An 18028-nucleotide genomic window follows, 5' to 3' on the forward strand; every position below is an offset into this window, starting at 1 on the left:
GATTTGCTACCCCCTCCTCCCCTCACACTCCTTTGCCTCCTCCCTCCCCCCAAAAAGCTTTATATAGAGTGGCTGGAAAGCAAAGTAGGAATCTATGCAGACACTATCCATCACATTTCTGTCTTAATTGAATGACACCAGAATGAGATCGATAAAATGTAACAAGAGACAGCTTTGCATTTCCACACTCACTTATTCTCCTTCTCTATTACTGCCAGCCATCACCGTGACCAGAAAGCCTAAGTACTGAGTCTGAACATTGCTGCCAAGCAAGCTGTTAGTATATGAATAAACTTGTCAGGAAAACAATAAAACTTACAATACTGGGAAAGGCCAAAATGTCAAAAGGCCACTGCGAGCAGCATTAAATATGCTGCTTTTAAAGTTGAACTATAGAAACATATGAAGAGTTTCTAAATAACATGGGCACTGGCAATTCTTCAATATTATTCCCCCCATTCCCCCAAGACATGTCTGTGTGCGTGTGTGTGACCGTCTGACATGGAGTTGTCGTGACCTCTTGGCGCAAATCTGCAATTTCGACAATAAACCCAGACCAGCTGTGATTTCCCTATGTTCAAGGATTCTGAGATCTCCAATGCATTATTGATAACCTCGTTGTTGTGCTAAAAGCAAGGTCTGACGCACTCATAATCCCAGACTTTTCCTGAAAAGCTCCAGCTTCACATACCAATCGATCACGGGAAATAAAATGAAAAAGCCCATTTCAAACCAGACTACATTTTGAGTATTGCATCAATTTCAGTATGCATGCTAAGTAAAAATTCAAGGTTTTTTCAAATTCCTCTTTTTTTTTTTTTTTCCTAACCTTCAATTATGATGATTTTCTACTCCTGACCTTGTAAGGGTAATGTTAGATTATCAGGAGCATAATTCGTATGCCATCTTTGGAGTCACATTTATGTTTAAATTCTATACTGCTTTTTTAGCCAAACTCCCAGAGCAGAACTAGGGCACTAGGTATTCTGCTAACTGCAAAGCAAATGAAACAGCTAACAGTGTTAAAAACCCTACAACAACAAAAAAAGGAGTAAGTTGCATCAAGTGAATGTGATAAACAAGATGAATTATAAAGACAGGAAGAGGAAAGAGTTAACAATAGTAAAACTGCACAGGATACAGCTTTACTTATGCATAACTAGAAAGCTCCTGGAATCTGAAAACAGAAGTATTACAATTTTCTAGTCTCAGTTTAGTACGTAAAGAAATGCTTAGACATTGCATCACAGGAAATGTTCTCTTCATGTTTCAAGACAGACTGTCATATTTCAGCTTGAAACTCAATTAGATATTAAACAATTGCTGTACAAGTACAAGCACTTCTGCCAGGCATTATTAAAATCCAACTGATGAGACACTTGGCCTCTTAGCTTCAATACATAATTCTTCATGCCTGGTTGACTATGTTGCATTGTTTCCTCATTATTACGTTCATTCTTAGTCTTAGAGCAGCATTCCTTTTTTCCTTATCTTTTCTTCTTGTAGCAACAATCAAATATGACTTTGCTGGAGGTAGGAGGCTAAGACTGACTTCTCAAACTGGAAATATTCCTCAGTTCATCCCTGTTTTACAAACCTAAGCACATAAAATCTTTCAATTCATATTGGGTTTTTTTTGTTTGTTTGTTTAGAAAGTATATTTACACTGCAGACCCAAAAGGAACTATTTTTCACTATTTTACACAATTTACTGCAAGTACATAAAATTACATTAATGATCACCAAAAAGGTGGTATTATTGAAAGTATACTGAAAAAAAAAGTGTATATTCTCCTCGTCTTTCAAAACAGTATCTACACTTGAATTATCAATACAAAAATTAAAATAAATGTGATTTTTTTTTTTAGTTTAATGACTGTTCCCTCACCTTAGACTCACCCAGATCAACCAGGACTTGTTAAGACTTATATATGTTCCTTAAAAATCACTGCTGAAAAGCCGAAAATAACTGGGGTATCACTGAAAACTTCCAATCACAGAAATGAAATATCTTACACCTAGAGCAGATGACGCCCTATTAGAATATGGCCAATATTAAACATCAACATCCCATAATTTGACAGAAAAGATGGCAACTGAAGGGAGATAAACTGGAAAAGTCTTAACACCACAGCTTCAGAGAAGTCAACACCATGACTTCATGGTACCTACACAGTCAGTGGAAAAAAAAAAAAGACTACTCTGAAAGGGAAAATTGAAAGAAGGATGCTCAGACTGTCTTTGGAAAAGCCCAGCTTAGGTATCCAGTTTGGGTAACTGAAGTGTGATGGTGGGACTGCCCCTCTGAAATACTTGCATTGCTGTGGATAAGAATCACAGACAAAAGCTGAAGAAACACACCAAGTATTCACTAGATGCCATTTATGACAAATGAAATTTGTATCGCTCAGAGATAGCTCCTGAGGAGGCTAAAAGAAATGGAGGGCAATTTTAAGCACAAGTATTTACTTCACTTTTAAGTCACTTGCAGAAAATTTGGGATTTCCAAGAACATCTCCAAATTCCACCAGGTTTCCATATGAAAGCAAAGCCTTCTCCTCAATCACTTCCATCCACATAGTAAATTTCTCAGGGGTCTACAACAAAATATTTTATTGACTGAGTCTATATTTCACCACAACACATTAAAAAAACATACATCTTTTAATTTAATCCATCATCAACATCAATTTACAGGGGTCTCATTTCTGCTTCCTAATAATCTACACCAGTGAGTTCCCAACTGTCATTCCAAGGTCATCTTTGTCAGGGAAAGCTGATCTCACAGACCATGCCCATGATCAAAGACCTATCCCTTCCCCTTCATTGGCTTTCTCTGTGATTAGTTCAGAAAAGCATCATAAATGGCTGATCTAAAGGCAGGCTGAGAAAAACCACATCACTTCAGGAACTGAGAAGTGAATTCTGTGGACAGATGCTCTGGCAAGATTAAATTCACATCTTTGCAAAACAGACTGCCAAGTTTTTGCCTAACTCTAGTAATTCTCTTTTTCCTTTATTTGTGAGGGGATTTCATACCATTTACCTGAGCTTAACTTACGTATCTATGATGAAACTCAAAATACTTAAGTTTAGGACCTAAACTCTCCACATAGGTACTGCAATGAAGTATCTACTTCCCTCCAGAGGTCAAATTCAAAGTAAATAAACTTACATAAAGGTTTGATGTCCAGCAGCACCATCTTCTTCCCATTCCAACAAATCCAAACCATAGACACAGACGTGCAAATGAGAAAACCTGCCAGAGTTAGGCATCAGGTTCTTGCTCAAACATACTTAAACACCAAAGGATATTACAAGCAGCAAAAGTAGAAGTGCCTGGACAGCCAGAGCCCCCTGATGTTCAGGTGAGAGGAATCTCCTCAGGTCCACAAAATCCCTCACAGTGGAAACCTCCCACATTTCAAGTGTCAACAGACTCTCAGCCCTACTGGCAAATTATTAATCTCTAGTCTCTTTGCAAATGCAGAAATCAAGTTTAAGTGTCCTGTATTACTGTATGAAAAAGACTTCAGACTTTTCACACACACACACTGGTGAAGTGCGCTTCAAGTGAACGTGGCGTGAAGCTGTGGGTTACCCTCTTTCAGTTACATCCCCATAGGTGAGAGTTGTGAAGTTCACTTCAACAAGGAATCCAGGAGACACCAATCTATCAGAAGGCCACTGCTCCCCTTGCCCTGCGAGGCACCACGGGACTGGGGCAGAGAGGCTGCACTGCAAGGAGCAGCAGGCGCTGCTGAGGAGACACAGACCATCTCTCACTGATACCACACAGAGCCACGTGATGTCACAGCAGTGGTTTAATGCTCCTCTGCCGTATCTCCCTCCACATCTGTGATGGTCCAGAGCTTGGTCATGCCTGAAACCAGGTCAGCCTCAAGCTGAGAGCCTTTGCACTGTGCAGTTGCACCTCTACAGATCAGGAGGAACGTGCAGCACAGCCTGCAGGGATATTTGAGCAAACATAGATGTCCTGCTGCAGACTGGACACCTCTCCTCATGTACACTCACACACAGCTACAGTCAGAGCAAAGATTTTAAAGTACACAGAGGTGCAAAAAGGGCAAAGAAATAAGACAAGCACAACTAGAGCAGATAAGGGTGGCAGGTGGAGACATAGGGAAGCACTGACGAGTATTTTTCTGGGGCAGTTTTCAACTACAAATACTTCATAAAACCAACTCAAGCTGTTTTGCAAAACACTGTTCTTTTCTGGTACGCTAAAGAGCTACAGATTCTCTTAGCTGCCTTCAAAATACAGATATTTACACATTTTTCATTCCAAACACATGGAGGTAGAGGGCCTCAGTGGAAATCAGGGATAGGACAGAGTTCAGAATTACTGCTGCATTCGGACTCTGCTACAAAGGCAAAGTTTTCATAACTGAAGCATGCTTTAAAAAATAAAATAAACTTCCTTCAACAAATTTAAAATAATTCAACTTGCCAAGAATCTTACTTCACTATTTTTCTTTAATCCAAGAAACAGCACTTACATAACAGTAAAAATTTCTAGTACCATATGTAAATTTTCTCTCTCCCTTTCCTAAAAACTATTTTTAGTGGGAAACATGTTCAAAAAACTAGATCCAAACAGGTATGAATTTTTTTATAAAAATCAGCAATTCTAAGGATTTCTTTTTTATTTATAATATGCAACCATGATTGAAATGTTAGTACATTTCATTAGTACATCTTTTTTTAAAATTAATTTTTGAACCTAACTCATGACAAAAGATGAAAACAACCACTTCAAGGAACAATAATCCTAATTTTGAAAACTGAGTATACCTAAGATTAAAGATAAATAGAACTTGGCCAACAGTCACAGAGACAACATTTCATTGTTGGTACGATCCTCTACCAGTGAAAGATACTGTTCTCTCAGTTTAGTACTACAGCATTACACAACAGGGAAAATAAGTATAATTTGTCAAGGTATAAAAGCTTAGAAAGTATTTCCTCCTACGTTTTGAAGTCTTTTTGCCTTTCAGTATTTTTTTTTACTAAATAATTCTTACAAGGTCATCAGAACTCCCTTTCAATAGTCATTTGATGTTCAACTACTTTCCCACTTCGATATATACTTTGGTATGTGATGTTCAAAATATCAAATTTTGTAACATATATTCATTACTTTTTTTTTTCCTAATTCTTAGGAAACAGACAAATAATACACACACAAGCTGGTTTTTGACTGGTGCTTGTAAAAAATTAGAACTGGTTTTTACTTACTACAACTATTCTAGACTTAAAAATATTTACATAGCATTAAAATAATTTAATTTGGAAAACATGGATAAACACTGTTCTGTACCAAATACCAGCGTCATTAACAGGTGGAAAATATGATGACAAATTCTGTGGTGGTGTTCTAGTCGACTGAAATAGAACAGTTTTGTCAAACACTGTAGAGTACAAGGAGAGAAGGTAAGGGGGGTTTAAGTGGTAAAACACAACAAAGTCCATATTTTGTAAAGTAACTGCTGGATAAGTTACCAAGGAGTACTTTGATATGAAAAACTAATATTTTACCACATGAATCAATTAACACAATATGTTACTAATGTATTCCTTCATAGCAAAATGACTTCAAGCTCTTGAACAAATAACATTTATATTATTTCAGGAAAAATTATGCCAGAAATCTGTTTGTGATCACATTTTTATAAATCATACCAAAAATCTGTTTGTTATCACATTTCTATAAAGCAGTTATTGCATACACTGAAGAAAAAAGTTTACTCCAACACATTGTCACTAAGAATATTTATGGAGAAGGAGAAATACAGAAGAGACTTGAACCTAATAATGTAGGGCCATTAATTAGCATCAAATGAAAGAAAAGCAATAAAGCAATTTTGTCACCAATTACTGACAATTTGCCTAAGTACAACCATTAATTTTGGATAATATAAACCCATAAAATTAAGGGAACAAAACTATTCGAATCAATATCCTTTGCTAGTCTCTTTCCACTAATGTAACTACTTTCAGGAGTATCTAAAGGTTTGAAACCTTTAAACGCCGTAAGAAAAATGGAAAAACATATGGTTATGATTTCCTACCTAAAAGTTGCTGGCTTTTGCTTTGGGTTTTTTTTTTTCCTTTTCCTTTTTTTTTTCTTTTTTTTTTTTTCTTTTCTTTTTTGGCTGAAAATATAGAAAACAAGGGCGATTAAAATTGTAACTCTTGGGAATTACCACAGTCAAAACATTTTTTCCCCCTTACAGTTTCCCTACTGTTTCAGGGAGCTTTCATAAAAGGGAGCCTGATTAGGGAAGACAGGAATATCAACGTTTGATAGTTTGATTAAGGAATCTCCAGAATTTACCGACACCGTTGACAATTTCCTGACGCAATATCAACATCAGGTGGTGACAGGGGGGTGTGAGTTCTATTTCTACGCTGGTGTATGTTGCTAGCCTTTTCCACCTCCAGTCTCAAAAAAAACAAACAAACAAAAAAAAACACCAAAACCACCAGGAACCACCCCCCCGGCTGTCATTCCCAGCAGAATTCCCCTGACAGGCAGCATCACCCACTGCCTGCCATTGGCGGAGGGCGATGGCCCTGCAGATGTGGCCACAGCAGCCTGGCCTCACACGTCCTCCCCGTGCCCCGGTGCTTCGCGCCGCTGCCTCCGCAGCACAAGGTCAGCCCACTGTGCACAACATTTAATCGGTACAGCTACTCAGCAGCGACCTTCCCCCTTCCCCAGCCCTGGTGGGCACAGGCACCCGGCGCCGCCGGGGACGGGCTGCGCTGATGCTTTCAACGTCAGGAAAAAAAAACCAAAAAATAAACAGGTGGCTGTCCGAAGGACAAAAGTTTTGCAAAACTCTCCTAAGCCTGGGGATGGCTTTTATTGAGGAACGTACATTCTGGGCTGCCTCAACACTGCGTCCGCTTCTCAGGAAACCGAAGCAACCCTTTTTTTTTTTTTTTTTTTTTTTTTTTTTTTTTTTTTTTTTTTTTTTTTTTTTTTTTTTTTTTTTTTTTTTTTTTTTTTTTTTTTTTTTTGGTAGATATCGATATGTATTTGGGGAAAAAAAAAATATACGCAGAAAACACCTCCGTGCCTCCCAAAAAGACCCGCTGAGGAAACTTACAGCGTTTAATCAGCATCCATATCAATTCATAAACCTCGGGTGCTAGAGTACAAATAAACACTCTAAAGGGTTTTAGCTGCAAGGAGATAAGATCTCTCCCTGGGGAGACGGCTAGAAACTGCTCCATTGCCTTTGTGCAGACTACTGGAATGTGCTTGCTTTTCATTTCGGTCTTTGTGTCTGGCACTCAGGCCTCACAAGCAGTGTCTTAAGCCATGCAGGGTCAGGGCAAACAGAGAACTGCATTCATGGACAGATCAAGTTTATGTGAGAATCTGCTCCTCCTGTGCCCTCAATTTCCATTTGAATTGTTAATAAAATCTCAGCCTGAAAGCACATGATCCCATCAGTGGGGAAGTCATGCAGAGAATCCTCTAGCTCAGAAAAACAAAATTTCTTTATCTTTTTCATCCTCCTCCCACGTTCGTGGGAATTATGCCATATAACCCCCCTCCTAAAGTAGCCCCCCCTTCCCCAGCACAACACCTGATTGCCAGCCCGCAGCTTGCACCAAAAAGCAGGGGAGGGGGGGTGGAAGAAGGGAAGAGAAAGAAGGGAAAAAGATGCACAAGCAACGCTCAGCAAAATCACAACCACAATAATTGCACCTCCGTAGCTGTTTACAGACTCCCAGACACCTTCAGGCAAAAGGAAAACACAAATATTTCTATTTTTAAGTTAATTTCCAACAGCTCATAACACTGGCTGCAAGACTTTTCCCACAGCTTTATGACACTGCATGAACTACAGGGCCACAGAGATAATAAAAGGTCACACATAAAGGAAAGAACAGAGCCATACCCCAATTAACTTGGTCTCCCCATGCAAAAATTGTACCGGAACAAGAGCCGATATTTGCTGCAGGCACCAGACATGCATCTCCTAACCTTGCCACGGTCTAACTGGGCCTCTTGTTTCTTCTGCCTTTGCTTCTTGCAAACTGTTTTAATATTGAACGCTTTTCAGAGGGATAGGCTGATGAACGAAAACATGAATTTCCTGCTTGCCCTTTAAGGTGGGTTAAAGGGGGTGCTAGTAATCAATTACAGAACAAAAAGGAAAAGAGACACTAAAGATTTTACAAACTAGATGTCTTAAAGTTTATATGCTGTTGTCCAATCAAAGCACCCCTTTACTCCTTCCTCAAAACTGTGTTGCTGTGGTTTTTTGAAGGTACAGAGCAATAGTAATACAATATTATTATTATTACTCCTTAAGTAAAATCTGGGTGAAGTACAGAGATTTATGCAGTTTTCACTCATTCTTTAGAGCAGCGCATCAACCTTAGAGAAACAATAACTGCACCAAGTATACAATGGACTTTAAAATCTTGTGGTTCTGAGTTTTGTGTGCTCCCAGCCCTGGCCTCCTCTCCCCTCCTCCTCCTCAATGGGGAAGATGTTTCTTTTTGCAATAATCATTGGAATGAGAAAAGTTTTAAGGCTGAAGTTGTGTCTCTGGGACCAACCCTGCTCATCACTTCACTCACCAAGGCTCCCTCTTCTGCCCAGTGACCTCAAAGGACTTGCTCCTTGCAGTAAGTACAAACTCCTGGAAAAGCTGATAAGACCTTTGCCTGCCTTTGAACAGCACTTGGTTGAATCATCACTGAATAACATTAACCAAAAAATATAATTATTGTAACAGTATCTCATACACAAAAGCTGATTTAAAAATAATGCAGGAATTGGAAGGTTCTGGAGGCCTAGGGGTCTGCTGGTTTGGACTGAGGGGGAACCAAAAAAACAGGTACAGAATCCATCATATGTAATAATCCTATCATCAAAGGATATATCACAGCAGGTGTTGAGGATGGACATTGCTATTACATGATGAAACTGCTTTTGTTATAGTCTTGATTTTATACATTTTTAGCTAGGGCTGGTGGAATTTCTCCTTGGGAAACATAGCCAATGGATTGAGCCCTTAAATCTGTTCACCAGGTGTCTGCAAATAGGTCATGGGCGTTATTAATTACTTTGTTAGTCACAAGTCCTTGAGCAGTGTATGCAAACATATTTGACCCTAAGACACAATTTTTAACTGACCGATGCGAACAATCACTATTCGTTATTCGCGATGCGTGACTGGTCACTTAAAGCACAAAACCATGCTCTTTTGGGCTGGGTAGCCCAAGCCATGTAGAAAAGAAGGTCTTTTCTGTTCGTTAATTCTCCACAAATGCTTGCAACTGCCTAAGGAGTCTTCTTTCGCATCAGTTAAAATGCTTTGTTCAAATCGGAATTTCAGTGCAGCCGTTCTTGCAAAGACTTGTTGCAGATTGCTCTTTTCCCCAGTAAAGCTGTGACTGGGGAACGTGGCTGTGACTTCATGCTACAAATGCCTGGAGAGCTGCTGAGGGAGCAGAGGATGAGCAGAGAGCTGCCTTAGATTCCTAGAGATTACACCAACATGTTCACACTCACAGAGCACACCAAATGCCATGAGGAATTTACAATGTCAACTTATCATTTAACCCTCTGACAGGATGCTCACAGGCCTTCTTGCCTAAATGACTTCCTCCTTTTCTCCCTGATGCCTGAGTATAAACTCAGAGAACTTCCCTTATGTTTTTTGGTACAGTCATCCTCTCCTCCTTAAAACTCCTTTCTCTTGGATAGCTTATTGATGCTCACTCATATTTTATGGATACAGAGAAAGCTGCCATATCAGACAGCTAAATACAACAACTGAGAGCAACTGCAGAGCAGAAAAATGTCCTTGCATTATCTCCAGACCAAAACTGCAAGTCACTGGGCATGTAGGTGCAAGGAGGAGGAGAACATCCTAGCAGAAAGTTGCATTAAAATTATGTAACATATATATACATAAATGTACACACACACACCCCTCAGTACAATGAGTATCTGTCTCACTATTTTTCTTTATCTGCATCCATTTAAAACACAGGCCAACAATAACCTCAACTTAATCTTTTGTAGTCTGTGGGAATTTCTATCAAGATCCATAGAAACTGTATCGTGATAGTAGTACTTCATTAGGGGTTTTATCAAAATGCCTGTACTTTTGGACAGTACCTTCCTACTTATATATATATCCTTGGAACTAGATAAGAATGTGAAGTCTCATCAGTAAACATAATTATTTTCATCTCTTTTGAAAAGCTCTCATGGTTATTCCCCAAAAGAAATTCAGGGCTAAAATCTGTTGTCTTTATCCAATATGAAATAACAAGTTTTAACAGTTCTAATAGGTTTTGGCCATAAAATAAATCTAAGGGGAAAGAAGAAGAAAGGAATGGCAGAAAATTAACCTTATCGTATAAAAAAAGGAAGGTGGACTAAAATATAGGCTCTGCTAAATGATTTGGTAAAGTTCACACTTATTTTCTCCCAGGAGATTAAAGCATCCATCTTGCAAAGCAGATCATGAAAAACCACATGTTCCATATACATATATATTCTCTACATGACATTCTGTGAACTTAAAAAGGTCCAAATACTGAGGTGGATTTGTTTGATTTTTCTTCATTTTAATGTAAGAGAGTGCCCTAAATGTCCCTATCAATCATGTAATACGATTAAATTATTAGAGTTAATAGATTTTTTTTTTTCCACAAGAGTTTGATATCAATATCTTAGCAACTAACTTTGGTACTTCATGAATCATTAAACTGTTTTCTATAAAATAGTGAGATTTAAACTGGGTAGATTCCAATAAAACATCAACAAAATCAGGCTTATTCACTAATTTTAAATAATACACCTATGTCATTCCAATAACATTCCCTAAATTCAACATTAACTGCTATTTTTTCAGGTAATAAGCTGATAAACAAAACACATCCATTCTTAAGGAACTGAATGTAACCAAAGCACATAGTCAACAAACTTCCCCTTTCAACAAAACCAAAAGCACTAAACAAATACACACAGAAACAACAATGCTGCCTAACTCCTCTCTTCTTAAAACACACTTTTTTCCTGTCTCAAGTGCATGCAGAAACAAATTTGACTCTACATGAAGTGGTTGTGAATCTTCATGAGTTTTAGAAAGAATGTTCAGGAGCAACAAAGCCAGAACCACCTATCCAGGTCATCCTGATCTTGACCGCTGTGGCCCATGGCTGACTGGTCCTTCTGTGGGCTTTCTAACTGGGCCAGATTATATACTGTACATATAATGGAAACAGTGTGATCAAGGAGGTGATCTAAAATACTAATTTGCATAAATTTGAACACATCTCTTGAAATGAGATTACTGACTTAAACCCAACTTTCACCTTCCCTCTGGTAAGGGCGTGTCTTTGAATATCAAAACCTCAGCTATGCAAGCTTTTTTTTTTTTTATTTAATTAAACAATATAAAATATAACTTTTTGGAGAACTAACATCTACATTTCTTTGAGTTCTGTCAGTAAAAACGCAGTCTAACTCTTGCCTTTAAAAGAGTATTCATTAAATCATTAATCATGAATCATTTTAAAATACTTATACCAATTCACATTAATGACATTAGAAGTAGATATTAGGGGGTTTTATTCTTCTATAAACATCCTACATTACTTTCTGTATAAAGACGGAGAAAATGATCTTCCTATTAGTCACTTACATGCAACCCTTGGATAGATGCAATTAGCCATAAACCTGCTACATATGTTGTTAGATTTACTCCTTTTTCATAAACAGTTAGTAAACAATTAATAAAACAAAATGTGCTGTCTCTTTCAAGTCACACACTCCTCTACATTTCCAGTAACATGACAGTATATTTTCTTGCAGGTTTTGGGCAACGAATGTGTCAAAAAGAAAATCAGAACTAAATCAGAAATCTAAGTTTAGTTCAAACATCTAGTAACTTAGTTGAATTTATTACATACCTATTTATCCTTGAGGATCTGAACCACGTTGAAGACCAAGGAGCTTTGAAGGTTTAATTTTGAATGATGGATACCTCGCACAAGGCAACTTCCTCCTGACAGAGGCCCTATGCAGTTTTTAAATTCTGCTATGCTGACAAAGCAAGATTAAAAATCTGTGATGGTGTAAGGAATATATCCTCAATAGTTGAGTATTTCCGCACCTTTAAAACTCTTCCAAAGTATTAGGGAGTTCTGCACTATATGCTATTTATTAGATAAAGCCATTTCAAATTAGTTAATTAAATTATCTCTATTTTCAGCTCAAATCAATACACATTTATAGTGAGCAGTGACAGATCTGGGATACAAGGAGAAGGATGAACAGCAAGAGCTGCTTTACAAAATATGAAAGAGAAGCATAGGGTAGTTGGGTGACTATCAACAGAGAGCTGATATAGCTGGGTAGGGTAAGGGATTAGTGAGAAATTGGGTCTTTGCAACACGTGATGGTCTTCAGGTACGTAGGTGAGTAAGGAGTGACTTGTTGCAGCAAAATGTTAGAGAATTCTGGTTTTCACTACAGTTTCTGACATAAAACCCCTAATATATGAGAGAGCAAACCCTGGGAAAAAAAAAAAAAAAAGAATTAAGCTTATTTCCACTGGATGCTGCCCTATGGCCAGCTCCTGGTTTGTGTCGAGACGTCTCCTGTGTCAGCAGCACCACAGCAGCTGCTACCAACTGAAGGGATGGATTCCCCTCCTGCAGGTGACAAAATCCTGCCAAGCTACTACAGAGGTGCTCATCAGGATGGCTAAATATGTCATCCTGGGAAGCTTTATATCACAGGGTTCTTTAAGGTTACTGACAGGGATTTGCTTCATAATTCATCTTTGGGGGCATCTCCGGGAATCTCTTTTCATGAAGTAACTGAAGGAGTTTTTGTGATAGCAGAAATTCTATAAACCTATGATTAAGGCAGTAGTGAGGGAAGTTAGTGCATCTAATCAGAATTGGACTCAAAAGGTACAGTAGGAAACAAGATCAGGTGATAAATCACCTTTCATTGCAAATTTTAGAAAGGAAAAGAAAGAAGAAAAAAAATTCAATAAAATCTTCCAAATGGATAAAAGCTCAAGCAAACAGGAGTAATAGTCCAAGAAACGGTTGCATCCAAATTGCATAAGTCAAAAAGCGCATAAATCTGAGAAGTTAAAGTAAATAAATTGACTAGAAGTACATAAGATTTTAAAATTAAATCAGAAAATCGTGTGTTTAATTCTGAAGGGAACACTGTGTGCCAGAATATTGAGTTATACATCGCTCTATTGAAGAGCAGGTCAAGATCTTATCAGCTCTATTATGAGTAATGTCAATAAAAGTCTGCCTGATGATAAAATGTTTAATTAAAAATGAACATTGTGCAACAGATGAACTCTTTGGGTTATACTGAAAAAAAGAAAAAAAAGTATTGCTCTCTCCAAGTTACAAATTGCACTGAATCATTTTCCCTCCGTCAAACATTCTCATCACTATGAAATCTTGTATAAAAATGGATTTATTTATACTAGGTTCTTTACAAATTAGTTTAAGACTATTTACCTACAGGATACTTCAAATACTTCAACATCTGGGACAACTGTGATGAGATCAGCAGGATCTTGTTTTCTTGGTACTCTTTCAGGTGACTAAGTGGTTTGCTTTGGCAAGTTAATTAACAAAGCAAAGGATTAATACTAATTCATTGAGTTGATCAAAAAGGAACAGGAACTAGCAAGATTGAGTATTTTTGTTTATTACTTATATAATATACATGTCCACGACATGACTGCCCTAAAGATCTCCCACAGCTCCATAGAGAAGGCAACAAACCAGGAAGAGCACACAGAACTAAATGCAGCAATACCCATGGTAGACAGACATCGTGCTCTTCCCTGGTGAAAATAATCCTACTCCCCACGTCCTCTGCAAAGTTAACTGCCTTAAACACAAGGAAGTGCCAAAGCTAGGATACTCATCTATGGGAGCAATGCCTGAGCAAGGCATTTCAAGACAGAAAATTTGCTTTCTACATACTTTTAAAAGAATGATGCAAAATGCAGGCATCATAAAATGGTACATTAGCACCACAGGAATAGGCAATAAATGGTTTAATACCTTCATGAGCATTTGCATGGACACTTTGGCCTGAATATGCAAAGAGAAGACTTTTAAAATATCTCTACCACTCGGCTTCAAACCCCTAACATAAACAGACACTTGAGCATACACATGTATGTGCACACATACACTGCATAAACCGTGTACTGATGTAATTCTAAAAACCCAGCCTGAACTGGGAGGGATTTCTAATGAAAAGCATTGTAAGTTTCCTAAAACAAGATCCACCAAGAGAGCAAAACTTCCTGAGATACTGAAACAGTGAAATCAGATATCGGATGAGAGTACACTCAGCATTTCACATGTCCCTTTTCTCAAAAGCAACTAATCCTCACATTAAAAAATATTTTAGGGTCAGAAATAGCTTTGATGTAGCATTCATGTTTTTGCCAATCACAATTTGGCTTCATGGGTCTCACAACAATTTTAATACACTCTTATGCCTGCTCTACACAATGAGTGGAATACAGAGCAAAGAAGTCTACACATCAGCTGATAGAAAAACAATATTATGTAGAAAATAAGAATTGTGATGCCCTGTAGTAAAAGGGTTTGTAAGTTATGAATGACCTGAGGGCGGTACATGCTCCAACAGTAAGAGCGTGAAAGAGTCTATTACTAAAGCAAGAATAATACTTTTCACTCATGGACAAAAATAAGCCTATCAAATCCAAACAGCTGATGAAGGCAAATCCACAATATGGTCAAGGAGTTTGCAGTCATAGAAACTGGTGATATTAAAGAGCTATTAAGTGATCTAGTTCATTTTTTAGCCATCAACAAACAGAATAGTTTAATATTATATCTTACCTGCAGGATTGCCACCCTATCCTTTCCTAAATTATTCTGAAGTCCTTTCTCTCTTTATCAGATACTATATCCTGAGAGTCAGTCTATAATTACCCCTAACAGTACTGCCATAAATTAAAGATAGGAAAATATAGGCATAGAAATGTGTTTTCCTTTGAGTATAGGATCCCCCAAATCAAGTATAAATAAACTTCAATAAGAGGGAATTATTACCTAAGAAGCAGATTTGGTAGCAATATTAAAAACTAAGTCCTCAGAGGAGGCCTAGTTAGAGGCATGAATAGAACAAATCTTTTACCAGGAGCCAGCAGAGATTCCCAAGGTCATGGCCTAGTAGAATTTGAGAGAAAAACTCCTACTGATCTCAATGGAATATGGTCCCCATATTTTATTCATAGTATATCACCACAAATGTAAACTACAAATGAAGCATCATGAGGTGAGGTGCCTATAATTCATAATGTTTTCATCCACTGTAATAGCCAAGACCTCTCCCTGAACTCCAATGGAGGCAAATTAGTTCCACATGTCACATACCAACCGTAATATTTTCCCTTACACTTGGTACACAATGAGGGGATGCAGTACAGCATAGAGCAATTAATACATTTCTTTTTGTGAAATAATGCATGACAGAACAACTCAGAAAAGATGTCACTCACTTGAAAGTGGTGAGTTGCTAGCCAATGAAGAGTTTAAGTAGAAAAAGCAATCAAAATAAGATAAATTAAGCCCCCCTACTGTCTAACATCTTCCTAGTTGTTGCCTCGCTTGCTTCATTTCAACCCTTCTTGCCTTGCAGGTCTCCAAGTACACCTCACATCCAACATCACCTCTGAATCTTGGATCACAATCTATCACAATCCGAACTGAATCAGGTCAAGTTGTATCGTTTCCTGAGGGAAACTATATCTAACATACAGGATAGGAGCACTAAGCATAGGCAACTCGTGCATTTTGCACACCCTAGGGTATCCTGCCAAGGGCTCAGCTGCCATTCCAGATGGCTGTGGGTCTATTGCAGGGCTTGTGTCATATTTACCAGTCCCATGTTTAAGTAACAAACTCTCACCTCAATATGTCTTTTACCAGCAGTGAGAAAACAGTAAACTGGAACCAGTGCCATTAGGCCGTATCTATTAATTTCACTGCACTTTGACCAGAGATGACATATAATAACAGTAATAATAAGAAAAACAGCAACAACATTAATAATACACAAATTATCTCAAAATCACTGTCTGTAATCCATTCTGTTAGGAAACAGCCTTGGCTATGGAATACTAATTAAGACCTGCTCTTTCTGATGACCCACACTCAGGTACAACAGAGTATACTTGTAGTCACAGGTAACAGTCACAACATTGCAAGAATGCTTTGGAACAAAACTGGGAGCCTAATGAAAGGTCATGGAACATTGTAGGACAGTATAACACTTGGATGCATTAACAGCTTTGTTCAGTCAAAGAAGTCACCAAAACCAATGACAAGTTAAGGTGAAGTGAAATCTGGATCCAGCACAACACTCTTCAGAACTGCTCCCTCCATTGTCAAGCTTCTACAATTACCCTGTAGTACTCCATTTGCTGATCAAGCAGTCCCATCCAAGAAAAAGTCTCTTTCCCTATTTCCCAAGCTTTAAGTTTTTCAGATATATTCTCTCCTTGCTTTCCTAGTTCAGATTTGCCCTATTCCATTTTCTGCAGCACCATGTTGAAGAAACATCATATCCACTTGATTCTTCTGCTGATGTTTCAACAGCCTTTAAAACTACAAGCAATGAATTTTGCACATAATAGAATTTACTATTTTTATAAAGAATAATTACATTAAAATGAGTCCTTTAATTTCCTAGTTTCTGTTGCTGATTGCAAATGGTGGGTTTGGCTGCAGTGAAATGGTGATACCTTGAAAACATCTTCTACCAATAAATTTAAAGGTACAACCAAGTAATAGCACCAATAGCTCTGAGATCAATACTGTTGCTCCAAAATTTGGAAGACTGGGAATACCTGTTTGACCTAATTTGTATTAAACAGAAAAGTGATTATGAAGAACTTCATCAAGCCTCATGGGAAAGAAATAAACCTACCTTATTGTGAGAAACCTCTTCCATTTGCCAGTACTACTCAGTGCTGCATGTGGCATCACTCAAAGAGCGGGATATCCAGCAGGCAGAAGTTGACATCCACAGAAAATGTTACCTTCCAGTCCTGTAACATAAAGACAAATCACGGTTCTTTCAGAAACGAAGACTCTGTAAAAACACTCCACTGTACAATTCAGGATTATTTTTATATAATTCATCCCTATTAAGTCTGATGTTTCACAAGGAAAAAAAACCAAACATTAAAAAAAAAGTAAAAAAACTCCACAAACAAAAAAAAAAAAAAAACAAACCAAACCAACCACAAGCCAACCAAAAAAAAAACAACCTCCCCCCCCAAAAAAAAACAAACCAGAAAAAACCCAAACAAAACAGAAACAAACAAACAACTCTTCCCCCAAACCACAAACAAACACCAAACACAAAACAAAACCCAATAAACTTCACCACTCCTCAAACTGGCGAACTCGACTTCCGGAGTACGAGCCTATGTTTTATGGGGTATGTATCTACGCATCATCATCAGTAAACCCAATTCAGTTTATAAATATAAAAAGCGTTTTTCTTTGAAAAATTTTTTTTGCCATTTAGAAATAAAGGCACTGTTGCTCTGATTTATAAGCTTTCTTGTATTTGCCAAGTATCCAGTATACAATAGAATGTTGAACATCATGGTAACAGTTTCAAAATATATATCAATTGCAGAAGAGTGAAATAAGCATTGTAGAATTAGACTTAAGTGAACTAAAGAGGTCAGATTGATGGTAATATTATTGGTATTTCGTTAATTTTTCCAATAATGCATTAACCAAAGTGGAAACTGACTTCTGCTCCTAAATCCACATGGACTTGAATGCAACCAGGATGAACACACAGAGTAAGGGAGAGTGGAGAAGTTAATTATTAAAGAGCAAGCTGATACCACAAGAAATATGAATTCTATAAACATTATTTTCAAGCATTCTCTTTTCACAGTCGTCAGCAGATCTTGAG

This window comes from Empidonax traillii, unplaced genomic scaffold (genome assembly GCF_003031625.1).
Source record: "Empidonax traillii isolate 1590-97213 ecotype Southwest subspecies unplaced genomic scaffold, ASM303162v1 scaffold176:size2985712, whole genome shotgun sequence".
In the NCBI taxonomy this organism is placed as follows: Eukaryota; Metazoa; Chordata; class Aves; order Passeriformes; family Tyrannidae; genus Empidonax; species Empidonax traillii.